The sequence below is a fragment of the Phacochoerus africanus genome, chromosome X (assembly GCF_016906955.1).
Source record: "Phacochoerus africanus isolate WHEZ1 chromosome X, ROS_Pafr_v1, whole genome shotgun sequence".
Classification (NCBI taxonomy): Eukaryota; Metazoa; Chordata; class Mammalia; order Artiodactyla; family Suidae; genus Phacochoerus; species Phacochoerus africanus.
Window position 1 is genome coordinate 116,125,233 of NC_062560.1, and position 12,101 is coordinate 116,137,333.

A 12,101-nucleotide genomic window follows, 5' to 3' on the forward strand; every position below is an offset into this window, starting at 1 on the left:
CCGAGCCACAATGGGAACTCCAAGTGTTTGTTCTCTATCTTTCCTCCAAAATATAATGGTACAGAAGTGAGAACCCACACCTCCCTGGAGTTTGGGGCATAGCCTACATTAAGAAATTAATTTCTTTGAAATGGAAAGATATCCCATGTTCTTGGATTGGAAGAATTAGTACTGTTAAAATGGCCATACATGGAGTTCTCTGGTGGCCTGGTATTTAAGGATTTGGTGTTGTCACTGCTGCAGTTTGGGTTCACTGCTGTGGCTTGGGTTCTATCCCTGACCCTGGAATTTCCACATGCTGCAGGTGGGGCCAAAAAAAAAAAAAATGGCCATACTACCCAAAATAATCTACAGATTTAATTTGATCCCTATCAAATTACCCATGACATTTTTCATAGAACTAGAACAAATCATCCTAAAATTTACAAGGAACCATAAAAGACTCAGAATTGCCAAAGCAATGCTGAGGAAAAAGAACAAAGACAATACCACAAAGCTATAGTAATAAAAACAGTGTGGTATTGGCACAAAAGCAGACATACAGATCAATGGAATAGAACAGAGAGCCCAGAAATAAACTCATCTACCTAGGGTCAATTAATCTCAGACAAAGGAGGAGAGAATGTACAGTAGAGAGGGAGTTTCTATTGTGGTGCAGTGGAAAAGAATCCATCTAGTATCCATGAAGTGGCAGATTCAATCCCTGGCCTCACTCAGTGGGTAGGGGATCTGGCGTTGCTGTGGCTGTGGTGTAGGTTTGACCCCTAGCCTGAGAACTTCTGCATGCTGCTGGTGTGGCCCTAAAAAGCAAAAAAAAAAAAAAAAAAAAAAAAAGAGTATACCGTGGAGGAAAGACAGTCTCTTCAGTAAGTGGTGTTGGGAAAGCTGGACAACTACATGTAAATCGGTGAAGTCAGAACACATCCTCACACCATATGCAAAAATAAACTCAAAATAGCTCAAAGACTTACACATAAGACACGACATCCTAAAACTCCTAGAGGAGAACACGGGTAAAACATTCTTTGACATAAATCTTACCAATGTTTTCTGAGGTCAGTCTCCCAAGGCAATAGAAATAGAAGCAAAAATAAACAAATGGGACATAATAATATTTAAAAGCTTTTGCACAGCAAAGCAAACTATAAATAAGACAAAAAAACAACCTATAGGGAGTTCCCTGGTGGCTCCGAAGTTGAGGACCTGGCATTGTCACTGAAGTGGCTGGGGTCATTTTTCAAAAATGGAAATAAAAGCCTTATAAATTTTGCATTCCATACCACCACGTGGTCCCGTTTATTTTGCTGCTGCTTTTTTTACATAGCAACCAACCAAGGGGGGCTTATTCTGGAAGTATCAGTCTGAGTCAATATTTGAAAATCAATAGCCTTAAGAAGAAACATATAATCATATCAATTGATGCCCCCGAATTGGATAAAATTCAATATTTAGTCATGATAAAAAGTCTTCAGCATGCTAGGGAGAAAAAGGAACCTCCTTAACCTGATAATGGGCAGCTACAAAAAGCTGATCGCTAATATCACACTGAAAGGTGAAAGACTGAAGGCTTTCCCCCTAAGATGGGGAACAAGGCAAGGATGTCCATTCTCATCATTTCTATTCAGCTTTGTATTAGAACTGCTAGCCAGTGCAACGAGGCAAGAAAAAGAAACAAAACGCATACAAATTAGAAAAGAGGAAGTAAAACTGTCCCTATTTGCATACAACATGGGAAGGTGTACAGGGCAGCCAGAGGTGGCAGGCAGGTCTTACTCTTCTGCAAGAGGTGGTCAAATTGCCTCCTGGTGGGAGGGGAGGCCTTGGTGCTGGGGAAAAGCAGGCCTGCCTAGAGGATGACTCCCCCAAGGCTGCCCTGAGGCTTCTGCATCTTCTGGTAGGGGGGGGAGCGTGAGGAGGCAGAATACAAACTTTTAGAGCCCCCACACCATCGAGAATAACTATGCTGTATCTCCTGGCCCAGCAGGGCCCTGGAGCTGGTGATAATTGCACACTGGTGACACCAGGAGGGCTGGGTCTTGTTGCTGAGAATGGGGATGTAGCTTTCTGTGCAGGTACACTTCTTGAGGTTAACAGATGGGGCCCCCCAAGGAGGGCTCAGGAAAGACCTCAAAGGCACTATTGGAGGTGTGGAGGATGAGGATGGTGATGAGGGCATAAAGGTCACGAACGCGCTGACCACTGCCCTTTCTTGCTTCTCATATCTCTCTGGTGAGGGCATGGAGGGGGTGGGGGCAGGAACCGCGGGTTGGCACATCTCTCCCGTCCTCTCTCTGCAGAAGCCTAGGCAACCCAGTTCCAAGGCAGTTCCTGCTTGCTGGGGTCAAAGTGCAGGCCCTAGACTCCTGGGAGCTGGCAGACCAAACCTTTTATTTTAATTTATACTCCTTCTCACCCAAAGACAGATCAGCGAGAAGTGGTCACCCAGTGGTGAAACACAAAACTTTAGTTCAGACTCTGGTTATTTCCAACACTGGCCATTCTCTTGCTTCCTAGCCCCCTTTTCCTGTTTGTCTTCTCAAAACTGGTGCCCCTTCTAATTGTGTTATCCTGTTCTCCAGGACTCTTGGTCAAGTTCAATCTTTCCACTCACAACTCCCCTAATTCTCATCGTGGGTACATTTTTTCTCCACTCATTTCTCCTACATCATCTTTCCTATCTCTTAGTCCAAGAGTTAACGGGGTAAATTTTGACTTGCTTCTGCTAAGGGCCAGCTGGCTGCCTTTGTTCTGTCTTGAATCGCCCCCTGCCAATCAGCAGAAGATGCACACCTCTTGGAACAAGGGAACTCACAGAGAGAGGCCCTTGGCGGGGCGCACACGTCTCAGCAAAAACAAATGACCTCTTGTTCTCCAAAGCTCTTGAGACACAAGGAGGAAAAATAATAAGCTCTTCTACTATCTTTGTCCTATGATACCTAAATGCTCTAGGTCCAAATACTGGCACTTTGTATTAATAAGTCAGCACAAGCAGCAGAAGGTAAAGGCGACAAGTTTTCTTACGGAGGTCGCAAAATAAGAGCCCTTCCGCTAAGAGAAAGAAAACTTTCAGAGTCTAACTGCAACCTCCTTCCTTGCCCCCTCTTCTTCAGTTTTTTTTTCTCCTTTCTTTCTCCTTCCCCAGACCTGCGCCATCCAACAGAAATATAGCTAGAGCCACATACGTAATTTTAAATGTTCCAGTAGCCACAAAGGGGTGGAATTCATTTTAATGCTTTATTTAACGCAACAGACCCGAAATATTATCCTTTCGACGTGCAATCAATATAAAGATGGAGACGTTTTGCATTCTTTTTACCGTGCAAAGTCTTTGAAACCTGGTGTGCAATTTACACTTACAGAACATCAGTTTCGGACTAGCTGCATTTCAAGCGCCTAATAACCACCGCACAGGGCAGTGAAGCCCAGGAGTTCCCCCTCTTCACCTCTCCGCCCACCCGGGCAGCAAGACTCGAAGATGGCGGGGATGGTAACTCTGCTACTCTGGTACTAAGAGCGGCAAAATCGGGAGGAAGCGAGACTGAGAGGTCGCGAAGTTGAAACCGCTCAGACAGCACCTACCCCTCTGCCCCGCCCTCCTGACTCCGCGAGGCCGCTTTGGCCGCAGCGCGGCCTGCGAGGAACCACCTGAACCGCGGGAAAGTGCGGGCCTGGGGATGCTCGGGAGGGGAAGGGAGGAGGGAGAGTTGGGGGGGCGAGGAGGGAGGAGGGAGGAAGGGGGCTGTGGCGGGGGGCGGGAGGCGTGAAAGGCGCGGCGGGGACCTGCACGCATGCGTACTGCGCGCGCCCTCAAACGCAGCCAGGCCGCCTAGCAACCCGGTTTCCAGCCAGTGTCTCGCCGGAACAAGTGGCCTTCCCTGGAGTTCTGTTCCCACCAGCTGGTCTCGGCTCTTCCCTGTCATTTCCCCTTCTCCCCTCCACTGGTTCCAATTTCGCCCACGGTGTGCGTCCCAAACGCTGAACCGGCTCCTAAAATGAGTACTCGTGGTTTCCGCGTGGGAACCCACCTCTGGGGCCTCTGGCCCGCCCTCCTCGGGCTTAGGTGGCTGCTGGGGCTGGGGCTGCTCCTGGGGCTTCAGGCCGCCCTCTGCGTGGCTTTCTATCTCCCGGGGTTGGCTCCCGTCAACTTCTGCGAGGCGGACCAAGAGACTGCCACCCGCAAGGTGAGGACTAGAGGGAGGAAGTGAGATGTGAGGGGAAGGCTTTGGGTTGGGGTATGGAGAGCACTTCGGGGCCGACCAGTACTGGGAGCGCTCTGGACCCGGAATGCCTAAGCTCCCGCTACGGGTGTGTCTCAGGGTGTGTCTCAGTCTCGTACTTGGCGGGTCCGGATTTCTCTTTTTTCCCTGATCCTCTTTTCCCTCCCTCTCGGCTCCTCCCCCTTCCTCTCTTTTCCTCTCAGCTCCTCCTCCCGCTTCACTGCTCCTCCTTTTACCTTATTCTCTATGCACGTGCCCCGCCGTCTCGGCTTCGCCTTGTCCCCTCCCTCTCGGCTCCGCCCCGTCCTCCGTTTCTCCCTCCCAATTGGCTGCTCCTCTTAGCTCCTCCTTCGTCATAGGTCCTCCTAGTCTCCCTCCCTCTCGGCTCCTTCCTCTCGCGCTTGGTATCCGCTGCCTCTTTACCCCTTCCCCTCCTTATTGTCCCCCTCATGCCTTTCTAGGCTCACGCACTCTCTAAATGTTTCTTAGATACGTCCGCACTACGTTTCCATCACCCCTCACTCCTGTGGTCTCACACTTTGACCTCCTTAATTCTTGTTAATTCACTTTGGTTTCCCCTGCGCAGTCTCTGCAAACAGCAAGTTAATTTGTACCTCTCAGACTTGCGAGAATAAAATGAGACAACGTATGACAAGCACTGACAAAAACACTTGGCACATGGTAAGCTTTCAGTAAGTGGTAACTATTATCATTATTAGTTTTCTTTAGCCAGAGGTTTCTGGTCCAAGTCCTCTTCTGCACGGCCACCAGCCGCGAATAATTTCTTGATTCCCTTCCTTGGCAGCCTTGTTTTTGTCACTGTAAACTCACTCTAAAAAAATTTTTTTTGCTGGTAATCAGTTCAAAAGGTATTAATGAATAGTAAGACATATTTTCTGACCCCAGGTTACCTAGTCGAGTGTGTGTGGGTGTGTTCCGGTAGAAGGTACCGCAGAGGCACTGCAGAATTGAGAACAGTGCCGGGTGTGGTTTGGCTACAGACTTAGCCAACTTGAAACTTGAGGTTTTTAAAGGCCAGTTCTAGGTGCAGCAGATTTGCTCTTAAAACCTGGAGCTTGCCTTTTCCTCTGAGAAGTATTGATCCTGGTGTTTTGAGCCCTCACCTTACCAAACACAAGTAACTAAGAAATGGCATTTAAAAATTATTTTCAGGAGTTCCCGTTGTGGCGCAGTGGTTAACGAATCCGACTAGGAACCATGAGGTTGCGGGTTCGGTCCCTGCCCTTGCTCAGTGGGTTAACGATCCGGCGTTGCCGTGAGCTGTGGTGTAGGTTGCAGACACGGCTCGGATCCCGCGTTGCTGTGGCTCTGGCGTAGGCCGGTGGCTACAGCTCCGATTCAACCCCTAGCCTGGGAACCTCCATATGCCGCGGGAGCGGCCCAAGAAATAGCAACAACAACAACAAAAGACAAAAAAATAAAAATTATTTTCACATCTGCTTTTTCTCTGACTGGTAATACCTGGTCCTGGCTCTTTATTCTTTAGTTCAGCAGGCTTCCTAGCAAAGAAATATAATCTTTAATCATAACAAATGTCTGGAATCTCTGTCAACTCTTTTCATTTTAGGCTGTTACTTGCCTCCCTAAATGTGTACTACTTTTTATTCTGAGATTGCACCTTCTTTCCTTTGGTGAGTCTCTCATTTTTGTTTTACATTCCAAACTTCCCTAATTCAGTAGTGTCCAGCTCCTTGATTTTTTTTTCTGTCTTTTTGCCTTTTCTAGTGCCGCTCCTGTGGCATATGGAGGTTCCCAGGCTAGGGGTTGAATCGGAGCTGTAGCTGCCGGCCTACACCAGAGCCTGTGGTGTAGCGGCATCGGAACTGTGTCTGCAACCTACACCACAGCTCACGGCAACACCGGATCCCTAACCCACTGAGCAAGGCCAGGGATCGAACCCGAAACCTCATGGTTCCTCGTCGGATTTGTTAACCACTGCGCCACGACGGAACTCCAGCTCCTTGATTTTTTAATTATTTTATTTTATTTTATTTTCCCACTGTACAGCAAGGGGATCAAGTTATCCTTACATGTATACATTACAATTACATTTTTTTCCCCCACCCTTTGTTCTGTTGCAACATGAGTCTCTAGACAAAGTTCTCAATGCTACTCAGCAGGATCTCCTTGTAAATCTATTCTAAGTTGTGTCTGATGAGCCCAAGCTCCCGATCCCTCCCACTCCCTTCCCCCTCCCATCAGGCAGCCACAGGTCTTTTCTCCAAGCCCATGATTTTCTTTTCAGCTCCTTGATTTTTTAAAGTTGTACTATTATGAAAGAGATTACACGCATGGTGGGTGGTTAGAAAATGCTGATACACAAAAATAAGAAAAAACATTTCTAACAACTAGAGAATTACCACAGCTGATACCTTAGCATATATTCTGGATTTCTAAAAATACGTATTTATACCTACTTTCAATAGACTTTATTTCTCAGAGCAGTTTTAGGTTTGCAGCAAAACTGAGCAGAAAGTTCCTAAGTAGTCCTGCCCACACGCATACCTAGCCTCCCCCATCATCAACATCCCCCACCAGAGTGGACTCTTTGTTACAATTGGTGGGCATGTGTTGACTCATCCTTATCACCTAAAGTCCTAAAGTCCACAGTTTACATTACGGTTCAATCTTGGTGTTGGACATCCTCTGAGTTTGGACAAATGTATGATGCCGCGTATCCATCATTATATTTCATTCAGAGTAATTTCACTGGCCTAAAAATCCTCTATGTTCTCTGTTGATTCATTCCACCTTCCCTTTAACCCATGGCAACCAGTGATGTATTTATTTTCTCTGTAGTTCTGCCGTCTCCAGAATGTCACATAATGGGACGCATGTATGATGTAGCCTTTTCGGATTGGCATCTTTCATGTAGTAATATGCACTAAAGTCTCTTCCATGTTTTTTCATGGTATTCTAGCTTGTTTATTTTTTAGTGCTGAATAATATTTCATTGTCTGGATGTACCACAGTTCATTTATCTATTCAGCCACTAAAGGACACCATGGTTGCTTCCGAGTTTTGACAATGAAGAATAAAGCTGCTGTAAACATTGTGTGTAGGTTTTTGTGTGGACAGAGGTTTTCAACTCCTTTGGGTAAATACCAAGGAGCAAAATTACTGGATTATATGGTAAGAGTGTGTTTAGTTTTGTGAGGAACTGCCCAACTGTCGTGCAAAGTGGCTGTACCATTTTACACTCCTACCAGCTATGAGAGTCGACATGCATTTTCTTTTACTGAAGTCAAATCAGAGTAAAACATGTTATTTTGTAGCTTGTACTTTTCTGTTAACAACTCCCCATCTTTCCACATCAATATATTGTTTTTTTTTTTTTTGTCTTTTGTCCTTTTAGGGCCGCACCCACGGCATATGGAGGTTCCCAGGCTAGGGGTTGAATCGGAGCTACAGCTGCTGGTCTACACCACAGCTACAGTCATGCCAGATCTGAGCTGTGTCTGCGACGTACACCACAGCTCACGGCAATGCCGGATCCTTAACCCACTGAGTGAGGCCAGGGATTGAACCCGCCATCCTCAGGGTTCCTAGTCGGATTCATTTCCGCTGCGCCACGGCAGGAACTGCCACATCAATATATTGTTATCTCAGTTCACACTCAGATTTCCTCAGCTATCCTCAAAAAATCCAAACCAGAATCCAATCTAGGAGCACAGATTGCATCTGTTTGTTGTATTCTTATGGCTCTTTTAATCAAGCATAGTTCCTCCTTTTCTCTTCATAATACTGACTTATTAAAGGGACCAGTCTATTTTTCCTGTGGAATGTCCCCCCTCCTGGCTTTATCTGTTTCTTGCCTTGTGATAGCATTTAGCTTGGTTTAGTGGTTAAACTTGAACCCTTTGGAAAGTAATTGAAGTATGTGTCAAAGTCTACAAAAATCAAGTCTCTCTTGATCGTAATGATCTCACTTCTTAGAATAACAGGCAGCGGAGTTCCCGTCGTGGCGCAGTGGTTAACGAATCCGACGAGGAACCATGAGGTTGCGGGTTCGGTCCCTGCCCTTGCTCAGTGGGTTAACGATCCGGCGTTGCCGTGAGCTGTGGTGTAGGTCGCAGACGCGGCTCGGATCCCACGTTGCTGTGGCTCTGGTGTAGGCCGGTGGCTGCAGCTCCGATTCGACCCCTAGCCTGGGAACCTCCATATGCCGCGGGAGCGGCCCAAGAAATAGCAACAACAACAACAACAACAACAAAAAAGACAAAAGACAAAAAAAAAAAAGAATAACAGGCAGCGATGCAGGCAGATGAGAGGTTTTCTGTAAAGTCACATCTACCTGGGTTCTTTAGTCACATCAATACCCTTCCCTGGAAGGCACCAATGTTATCAATTTCTTGTGCATCCTTCTTTTTATGACTCTACAGACAAATATATATTTATACTCTTTTTTCCTCCATTTTTCCACACAAATGGTAGCATACCGTTCTCATCTTTGTGTACCTTTATTCATGTAACAATGCAGCTTGGGGAGTGTTTTATATAATTGCATAAAGAACATCCTCGTTTTTTAAAATGGTCACATTTTGCATTCCATCATATGGAAGTGCTATATAGTCTTTTTTTTTGTCGTTTTAGGGCTGCACCTGCGGCACATGGAGGTTCCCAGGCTAGGGGTCTAATTGGAGCTGTAGCCATCGGCCTACACCACAGCTCACGGCAATGCCGGATCCCTAACCCACTGAGTGAGGCCAGGGATTGAACTGGAAACCTCATGGTTCCTAGTCGGATGCGTTTCCACTGACCCATGTCTGGAACTCCATAGCCCTTTATTTATGTATTTACCTTGTTTCCAGTCTCTTGATCTTACCAGCCATTGCTGCACATGAAAATATATTTGTAGAATAAATTCTTAGGAATGGAATTGCTGGGTCAAAGAACAGTTTTTTTTTAAAAAAAAATACTTAATGAATTTTATTACACGTATAGGTGTACAACAATCATCACAACCAAATTTTTCCAGCATTTACATTCCAAACCCTCAGTGCAGCTCCCTACCACCTACCCTGTCTCATTTGGAAACCATAAGTTTTTCAAAGTCTGTGAGTCAGTATCTGTTCTGCAAAGAAGTTCATTGTATCTTTTTTTAGATTCCACATGTGAGTGAAAGCATATGATGTTAGTGTCTCATTGTCTGACTGACTTCACTTAGCATGATAATTTCTTCTTTTTTTTTTTTTGTCTTTTTGCTATTTATTGGGCCACTCCCACGGCATATGGAGGTTCCCAGGCTAGGGGTCGAATCAGAGCTGTAGCTGCCGGCCTACACCAGAGCCACAGCAACACTGGATCCAAGCCGTGTCTGCAACCTACACCACAGCTCACGGCAATGCTGGATTGTTAACCCACTGAGCAAGGGCAGGGACCGAACCCGCAACCTCATGGTTCCTAGTCGGATTCGTTAACCACTACGCCACGACGGGAACTCCAGCATGATAATTTCTATGTCCATCCATGTTGCTGCAAATGCCATTATTTCCTTTTAATGACTGAGTAATATTCCATTGTGTATATGTACCACATCTTCTTTATCCACTCCTTTGTTGATGGACATTTAGGCTGTTTCCATGTCTTGGCTATTGTATATTGTGCTGCAGTGAACATTGGAGTACATGTGTCTTTTCCTTTTTTTATTTTACTTTATTTTTTTTGTCTTTTGTCTTTTGAGGGCTGAACCTGTGGCATATGGAGGTTCCCAGGCTAAGGGTCTAATTGGAGCTGTAGCCTCCGGCCTACACCACAGGCACAGCAACATCAGATCCCAGCCGTGTCTTTGACCCACACCACAGCTCACGGCAACACCGGATCCCCAACCCACTGAGCGAGGCCTGGGATCAAACTGGCAACCTCATGGTTCCTAGTCAGAATAGTTTCCATTGCACCACAATGGGAACTCCTACATGTGTCTTTGCGAGTCGTGGTTTTCTCTGGATAGATGCCCAGGAGTGGGATTCCTGGATCAAATGGTAGTTCTATGTTTAGTTTTCTGAGGAATCTCCATACTGCTTTCCACAGTGGTTGCACCAGTTTACATTTCCACTAACAGTGTAATAGGGCTCCTTTTTCTCCACACCCTCTCCAACACTCATTCTTTGTGGACTTTTGGATGATGGCCATTCTGGGCGCTGTAAGGTGGTACCTCATAGTGGTTTTGATTTGCATTTCTCTAATAATGAGTGGTGTTGAACATCTTTTCATGTGTTTTTTTGGCCATCTGTATGTCTTCTTTGGAGAACTGTCTGTTTAGATCTTCTGCCCATTTTTGGATGGGGTTGTTTGTTTTTTTGGTATGGAGCTGCAGAAATTGTTTATAAATTTTGGAGATTAATTCTTTGTCAGTCGACTCATTTGCAAAGATTTTCTCCCATTCTGTGGGTTGTCTTTTCGTTTTGTTTAGGCTTTCCTTTGCTGTGCAGAAACTGTTAGGTTTAATTAAGTTCCATTTGTTTATTTTTGTTTTTATCGTCATTACTCTAAGAGGTTGTTCTGAGAAGATGTTGCTGTTGTTTATGTCAGAGAGTGTTTGGCCTATGTTTTCCTCTAAGAGTTTTATGGTATCTGGTCTTATATCTAGGTTTTTAATCCATTTGGAGTTTATTTTTGTGTATGGTGTTAGGAAGTGCTGTAATTTCATTCTTTGACATGTGGCTGTCCAGTTTTCTCAGTACCATTTATTGAACAGGCTCTCTTTTCTCCATCGTGTATTCTTGCCTCCTTTGTCATAGATGAGTTGGCTGTAGGTGCATAGATTTAATTCTGGGCTTTCTATCCTGTTCCACTGATCTCTATTTCTGTCTTTGTGCCAGTACCATACAGTTTTGATGACTGTAGCTTTGTAGTGTAGCCTGAAGTCCGGGAGCCTGATTCCTCCAGCTCCATTTTTCTTTTTTAGGATGTCTTTGGCTATTCTGGGTCTTTTGTGCTTCCCAAAGAACAGTTTTGATAGCACCAAATCGCTTTCCATGTATTAACTTACACTCCTACCAGCAATGTGTTAAGAGTGCCTGTTTCTGCACAGCTTGACAACAGTGTGTTACCAAACTTTTGAATCTATGACAATCTGATAGGTGGAAAATTGTGTTACAGTTGTAATTTGCATTGCTTTTATTAATCTTTTTTATGAATCTTTTTATTGAGAATCTTTTCATATAATTAAAAGCCATTTGTATTTTCTTTTCTGCGACCTATTTGTATATCCTTGCTCATTTTTCAATTTTTTTTTTTTTTAGGGCCGCATCCATGGCATATGGAGGTTCCCAGGCTAGGGATCAAATCAGAGCTGTAGTTGCCGGCCTACACCACAGCTCACAGCAGTGCTGGATCCTTAACCTACTGAGTGAGGCCAGGGCATATGGAGGTTCCCAAGCTAGGGGTGAGATTGGAGCTGTAGCTGCTGACCTATACCACAGCCACAGCAATGTGGGATCTGAGCCGCATCTGTGACCTACACCACAGCTCACAAAACACCGGGTCCTTAACCCACTGAGTGAGGCCAGGGCTCGAACCTGCGTCCTCATGGATGCTAGTTACATTCGTTTCCGCTGAGCCAAGACGGGAACTCCCTGTGTGAACTCTTAAATGAGGAAACTAGTTCCTTATCTGTGACATCCTTTTTCCAAACTTATCAGTTGTCTTTTGGCTTTGATTATTGTTTTTTTTTTTTTTTTTTTTTTTTGTCATTTATAAAAATTGGCTTTCAGGGAGTTCCTGTCATGGCTCAGTGGTTAACGAATCTGACTAGGAACATTGAGGTTGCGAGTTTGATCCCTGGCCATGCTCAGTGGGCTAAGGATCCAGTGTTGAGCTGTGGGGTAGGTTGCAGACGCAGCTTGGATCCTGAGTTGCTGT

At 45.3% G+C, this 12,101-nt stretch overlaps 1 pseudogene; it reads left to right on the forward strand.

The window, feature by feature from the left end:
* Positions 1 to 3,781: 3,781 nt before the first annotated feature.
* Positions 3,782 to 12,101, forward strand: part of LOC125118128 (transmembrane 9 superfamily member 2-like) — a 65,012-nt pseudogene continuing 56,692 nt past the window's right edge.